Here is a 7,514-nt window from a genome sequence, read left to right on the forward strand (position 1 = left end):
CATCCTCTCCTCAGACCAGAAGTGACTGGAAGAAAGGTATGCTGCCATCCTGCTGGACTGGTTTTTAAGTGAGTGCTGGCAGGGGGAATGTGGCGGGGATGTGTAAATGCACCCTCCCCCATCCTTAAAGTTATTCCCCCTGAACCTTCCGAACCACTGGGTGTTTGAACCTGTTTGGAGGCCCGTAAAAGGGCCTCCGAACAGATTCGTGCACATCCCTACCATGAACTCACTGAGATCATTAACACAAATCAAAAACTGTGTTCTATCTGGGTTTGGGAGCTGTGTGTGCTCCCAATTTTCAGTTGTGTAGGAGCAAGGTAGGAAGAAACCCTGGATAGCTTTTCCTCCTACCTTGCTTCCACACAATCACGTCTACCCAAATTTGGTAGAGATGATTACAAACGTTGGGTCTGAGAATGAAGCTGGGGTGCAAGAGAAGACTGGAAGGTTCTCGGATAAGTCCTAATAATTATTATTATTATTATTGGGACCCCGTAACATTGGCCGGCATGCTTTCTACATGCCTCGGAAACTCTTTCCCCCATCTAACCTGCCGCTTCCCCATATAAAACACACCACAGAAGGGACAGGGCTGCGGTGTGTGTCCTGAGAGGCAATGACTCTGTGAGGCCAGACCGGCGGTCAGAGACTTGTCTTGGATGGACCCCCCAGCCCAGTGGGTGGGCTCCGAGGTGAGTGGCAGCTCCGGAGCAATTGGCACAGACAACCCAACACGTCCCACCAGGCACAGCCTGACCTAAAAATAACTCTGAATTCCAAGGAAGCAGCTGCCCCAGCAGGGAACCCTGGCCAGTCGGGCTCCTCTACTGTGGCAACAAGCAAGAGGTATTTATAGCCCACAGAGCAAGAAGTGGCCTTGTGCAGACTCAGGCCCCTTGGCCCTTCTGGGCCAGGATGGTCTACTCTTGACTGGCAGCTGTGAGAGGAGGAGAGAGATCTTCCCCATGATCTCTACTGCAAGAGTTTCTTTTGACTGGAGAGTCCAAGGTTTGGACCTGGGACATTTAGCATGCAAAGCTGGTGCTTTCCCACTGACCTACCAGGGAGAGAGGCTCCCCGTGAAGGTGATCACAATGGTACAACCCTGTCTACCGCCCAATGGTCATAGTGTTTTTGTGCACCCCTCTCCCTTAAGCCTGGTAGGAGGCCCGGCTAGGTTGGTGTCATGCGTTCTTGGCATTTTAAAAAGAACACTGGACACACACACACAAAAAGTCAGGAGAGTAGCAAAATCTACACCACTCCCACCCTCAAACCAAGTGGGTTTGGTTAACTGAATCGTGAATAATAAGTAAGGCTCAAGTGCCACCCAGTGGCCGTGTCCATGACCGTCCTTGATCAATGGCGGCTGTCTCTTTGTCTTTCATCCAGGAACTTGAGCCCAACACTTCAGTGCTACGATCCTGTCACTTTGATTGCATTTTGAACACACTCAGAGTCAGAGGCAGTGTCAGAGGCAGGATTTTGCCTCTGGTTATCACTGTTTTAACCCCTAGGCAGCCGGTGAAGCAGCAGCAAACATAGTTCTGGAGGTGAGAACCAGCCCTCCACAATCAGTTGAAGCTCAGTGGCTTGGGGGGTGCACGTACTTAGCCTTGCCTAGGGTGCAAAATCGTCTGGCACCGGTCCTGCTTGTGGATGCCTCCAGCCCATCATTGCCTCCAGAGACACCCTGTTCCAAGTATGAACAAGGAGAAAGGTGGGCAGAAGGTGGAATAGGATCCTCTGGGAGATCTCTGAGTGATCTGCAGTGGAGCTATCAAGGTTTCTGACCAGTGATCTCTCTAATTTTTTTCATCTGTGTACAGAACGTGTTTTTTTCTGGGTGGCAGTATCAAGGCAGTGTGTGTGCACATGCATTCAGAGTGGAGCCTTCCTGATTCAATCTCAGTGGGATCTAAAATTAACTGAGTGGACATAAAATAAACTTGTGAGTGTGCGCACATGCGCACACCTTAAAGGGAACACTGTTTCTGGCTCTCTAGAGCACTCACAAATCACATGTGAAATGTCAAGGAATCCCATAGAATCCCATTTTGGCACAGACTTGGGATGGGAGGAAAGAGCTGCAAAGCAGTGTGTGTGTGTGTGTGTGTGTGTGTGTGTGTGTGTGTGTGTGTGGTCCCCCACACACACACACCTGGACTAAACTTATTGAGTTGGGCAAAAATGCCCCTTCTGTCTTGTGCCCCCTCAGCCTTTAAAGGTCAAGTGTGCCCTCGAGTCTGTCGACTCTTGGCGACCACAGAAAAGCCCTGTGGTTGTCTTTGGTAGAATACAGGAGGGGTTGACCACTGCCATCTCCTTTGCAGTGTGAGATGATGCCTTTCAGCATCTTCCTATATCGCTGCTGCCCGATACGGGTGTTTCCCATAGTCTGGGTAACATACCAGCGGGGATTCAAACCGGCAACCTCTGGCTTGCTAGTCAAGTCATTTCCTTGCTTTTACACAAGGGGAAAAGCAGGAAAGCCTTTACACAAGGCACTGAAGACACATTTATTCTCCCAGGCTTTTAATTCGATTTATAGCTTTGAATTTAAATAATACTGGATTTTAAATATTTTAAATGATTTTAATTGTTAATTGTTTTAATGTTTTAAATGATTTTAATTGTAAACCATCCAGAGATGCAAGTTTTTGGGCAGCATAGAAATATTTCAAATAAATAAATAAATAAATAAATAAATAAATAAATAAATAAATAAATAAAGTCAGCAACTAATGTGTCCCTGGCCTGGGGCCATCCTGGGAATACAGTCAGGTCAGCAGCTTTGGTTCTGCCGACTAGCTTCCTCCCTCTCTCGCTCTCTCTCATAGGAACATAGGAAACTGCCATATACTGAGTCAGACCCTTGGTCTATCTAGCTCAGTATTGACTTCACAGACTGGCAGCGGCTTCTCCAAGGTTGCAGGCAGGAATCTCTCTCAGCCCTAGGCAACGTACTGTATGCTTTGGTAATTTGTTGGTTCAATAAAAAAATCTTGTCCTATCTTGGAGATGCTGCCAGGGAGGAAACTTGGAACCTTCTGCTCCTCCCAGAGTGGCCTCATCCCCTGAGGGTGATATCTTGCAGTGCTCACACATCAAGTCTCCCATTCAAATGCAACCAGGGCAGACCCTGCTTAGCTATGGGGACAAGTCATGCTTGCTACCACCAGACCAGCTCTCCTCTCCTTGGAGACAGAAGACTCTCTCTTCCTCCCTCCCTCCCTCCCTCCTTCCACCCACCCCCTGCAAAAATTGCTGGGAGCCTGAGAAAGGGCTCTCTAACCTCATCCTCCTCGTGCAGATGAGAACAGGCACTCTGGACGAGTTCTTCCCTTCTGTATCTCACCTGCTCACTTTGATGTGTGGAGACAGGCAGATGGGAGTGAGCAGATGAGGGGCAGGAGGGAGAGATCTTCTCGGCCAAAGCCCCGGTCACTATTCATGCTGGTTGGAAGAGGGTTAAAGAGTCCTTTGGCCTCCTCTCTGTCTCTTTACTCATGGGAGAAAGCCAATGAGCGCACAATAGGAAGGCCCCCTGGGGCAGATTGCTATGCAGGAGGCCAGATGGTAAGGCCCTTCTGGCTGGCTTTGGTGGCCCCAGGTCACAGGCTGCCCGTCCCTTTGACCCAAATTGCACAGCTGTGGATAAGATGGGATGTGAATGAATGAATGAAGGGAAGCATTGCACAATCACTTGACACACAAATGACTCCCTGGCCTCATGCCGGATGTCACCGCATCCTGGATTATCTGCATGATTGTGTAATCCATCAGTTGCCCCCAAAACAGAACATTGCTGGTTTCGTCATCAGGGCCAGATGTAATTGACACAAGCCAGAATTTCCAAGATGCAGATCCAGAACATATTAAAAAAGGAACTCCCCTCTCTTTCTGTATGTAGGTTTGCCGTTCCAGTTACATAGCCTAATAAGGCACTCCCTGACTTCCAAACTAAGCTCCATAACCTATTGCATTAATGAAGCCCCCAACTTACAAGTTCCAACCTGCACATAGAAACAAATTGTCCCTCATGGGAACTATGTGCAGAACACACATGTTGCAAGGAATACCCAGCATCCAAAACAAACTTTTGGAACGCAATCTGTTTGTAAGTTGGGGACTCCCTATATGTTTACACAGAATGAAGACCCAAGAGCCAGCGTGGTGTAGTGGGCAGGCTGGGGCCAGGGAAATACATGAGTTCAAATCTCCACTCAGCCACGAAGCTCACTGGGCCAGCCTAGCCTACCTCACAGGATTGTTGTGAAGTTCATAGTGGGGAGAGAGAACTGTGTGTGCTGTGCTCCTTTGGAAGCAAGAGGTGGGTTGGTTAAATAAATACAGGTGCCCCTCGTTATTTGTGGTTCCAGCAACTGCGGTTTCATGTATCCGTGGTGAAGACCTAGAGACCTTGTTTCCATATCCGCAGGTGCAAAAATAGGCAATTTTTGCCTAGCTGCTGTGCAGTCTAATTTCCACCAGAAATGAGTCTGAAGGCAGCATGGAGCCATTTTGTGACACTTAAAAAAATAATAATCCAGTAATTGGGGGCTGGGGGGGGGCATTGCTGGAGACCTGGAGAGACAAATAGAGTACTTTCTTTCTCTGATTTGTGCTCCCCCTCCCCATTTTTAGCAATTCATTCATTCATTCAGTTTATATACTGCCCTTCCAAAAGTGGCTCAGGGCAGTTTACATTAACATCAAAAACACATCATTAAAAAAAAAACCAACACATTTTAACCAGATTACAATTAAAACTAGATATCACTAAAAGCCAGGCTAAAAAGATGGGTCTTTAAGGCTCTCCTGAAGGCCTCCAAGCAAGACAGTCTTTTTTGTCCGTTATGATTAATGTGTTGTGTGTTTTTATTGTATGTTTTAATCCTCTGTTGTGAGCTGCCCAGAGAACAATTTGTTATGGGGCGGTTAACAAAGTTGTTTTATTAATTATTTTTATTATTTTCTATTTATTAATGGTTGTTGTTGTTGTTATTCCTCTTATATCCACAGGAGCGCTTTCCACAACCCAGGCGTGACAACTGAGAAGATCCAATCCCAGGTCACCACCAAATGAACTGGTGGCTACAGATTTATTTATTTTTACATTTATATCCCGCTCTTCCTCCGAGGAGCTCAGAGCAGTGTGCATGCTTATTTTTATCCTCACAACAACCCTGTGAGGTAGGTTAGGCTGAGAGCTACATGACTGGTCCAGAGTCACCCAGTGAGTTTCATGGTTGAATGAGGATTCAAACTCAGGTCTTCCCAGTCCTAGTCCGACACTCTAACCACTAACCTATGCTGGTCCTCCTGATTATTTTAAGTGAGTGTGTGTGTGTGTAGGAACCTAAGCCCTAGATTCTCATAAGGATAAGGTTTCATTATTCACGGTTTCCGCATTCACACCTATAGGCGAGAACGCAACCCACACGGATAACAAGGACCACCTGTACAGAGTTCCAAGCAAATGTGCGTCATTCTGCACCATTTCTACGGCAGTGCCGGTCTCTTTGGGCAACACAAAATAAGACCAAAAATTTACAGCAAAGTTCTAAGCAGACTATTCCTGTGTCTGCAGATGGGACTTTCCTGTTTATTTCGTATACAATTTTTTGTTTCTCATTAGAGGAACAATGAGCTCATAGGAGACATCCAGGAGTATCTTGGAGCTGTTAACTGGAACAGCTGCACGTCCTCATCCACACAAGAGGAGCAAAGAGAGAAGTTCATGTTCTTTCAGTGTGTGTGTGTGTGTGTATGTGTGTGTGTGTGTGTGTGTGTGAGAGAGAGAGAGAGAGAGAGAGAGAGAATCTGCATTTTTAAGTGTTTTCTTTTAAAAAAACAATCAAAAGTTAAATTCCTCTGCAAACAATGCTTGCACTAGGAGGGAAGATGGAGATGTCCCAATATTATTTCCTCACAGAGCAGACTGGGCTGGTGGGACGACTGAGAGGTATTACAGTATGTCCATGGATTAGGTTGGGACGCCCGAAGCGATGAAAGACTGTTGACAACCATCTTGCAAAGTTATTGCCTCTGTGTGTGTGTGTGTGTGTGTGTGTGTGTGTGTGTGTGTCTTTGAGGATAAAAGGGAGAGTCTTATGACAACCCTGCAGCTTAGGCCAGTGTTATGGCCATATTTTAAGCTGGGGGAATGAGGCTGGGATCAGTTCATGACAGGCCTCAGCCCTGCAGTGTAGGCCACTGCTCATCTCAGGGTGGCCACGACACTCACCTCCCCCCACCCCCTGTGGTGTGGGTGTCACGGCCACCCTGTATTATGAGCTCTGCACTACAGATGCGGGCTGAGGCTGACTGTAATTACCAACAATAATTAGTAATAACACAAAAAAAAGTGTAATAAAGACTTGTAAGAACAGGCCCCTTCTTGCTGTTTATGGGCACAATGCCACGGATCTGGATTTTCAGTGCAGTCTCATTCTGCGCTGCTGGGCAGGAAAAGGCAATGGTCAACTCCTCCTGTATTCTACCAAGAAAACCACATGGCTCTGTGGTCGCCGGGAGTCAACACCGACTCGACGGCACAACCTTTCCTTCCCTATGACACAGTACACAGGTTATAGTGACGGAGACTGACTGGCAGCAGGATCATGCCGCTCTTTAAAGTGAACCCATTTCACAGACTTGACCAGCAACATCTGCCCCCCACCTGCTCCTGTTTTTGGCCTAAGGTCCAGCTGGGGGAGACATCCTGGCAACACCCTGAAGAGCTTGCTTTCTTATTTGTCCTTCCAGTGGCTCATCGTGTTCCACTTGACTAATGGGGTCTTGTGGATCTGACTCACAGAGATGATGGACAAAGTCATCTTGAAACAGACAGTGGCTATAAGAGGATCAGACCAAAGGGTGCCTTTGTCGACACCCACACGGGTGGCCAAAACACACAGATAATCCTCCCTCACCCTTGCACCTCGAGTCAAGTCAGGCTATGGGTCCATCTAGCTCAGTATTGTCTACACAGACTGGCAGCGGCTTCTCCGAGGTTGCAGGCAGGGGTCTCTCTCAGCCCTGCCTTGGAGATGCTGCCAGGGAGGGAACTTGGAGCCTTCTGCATGCAAGCAGGCAGGCGCTCTCCCCAGAGTGTGTTTATGAAACAGGTAGCAAAAGAGCCTCTTTGCCAAGGCCTCTTTGCCCCGGCCTCCAGAGATCGGCTTCATTTTCCAGGTGACTCGTAGGAGCAACCCTGGGGATTTTCATGGCTAGACAGAGTGAAAGATATTGCAGTGGGGAGAGGAGGAGGAAGGGGGCAATCTCCAGGAACAGCTTCAGTCAGAGTTAGCCCCCTAGCCTCTACTCTCCCCCCAACTTCGGCGGCTTCTTCCCAGAACGTCCCTGGGCACTCCAAGCCCCCGTCCCTTTGCTTCTCTCCTCACTTGCTTTGGGAACAGCCTGGGAAGAAGCGGAAAGCAATAAGCCGCCGCCGCCGCCGCGCAGAAGCCCTGCCCACCCCAGGTCCCCAGAAGGGCGGCAGCAGC

At 48.2% G+C, this 7,514-nt stretch overlaps 1 protein-coding gene across 1 annotated transcript in view; it reads right to left on the bottom strand.

Moving 5' to 3' along the window:
• The window catches only part of CUX2 (cut like homeobox 2), a 215,537-nt gene that overhangs the window by 3,490 nt on the left and 204,533 nt on the right, over positions 1-7,514 (bottom strand). The window lies entirely within an intron of this gene.

This window comes from Hemicordylus capensis, chromosome 15 (genome assembly GCF_027244095.1).
Source record: "Hemicordylus capensis ecotype Gifberg chromosome 15, rHemCap1.1.pri, whole genome shotgun sequence".
Classification (NCBI taxonomy): Eukaryota; Metazoa; Chordata; class Lepidosauria; order Squamata; family Cordylidae; genus Hemicordylus; species Hemicordylus capensis.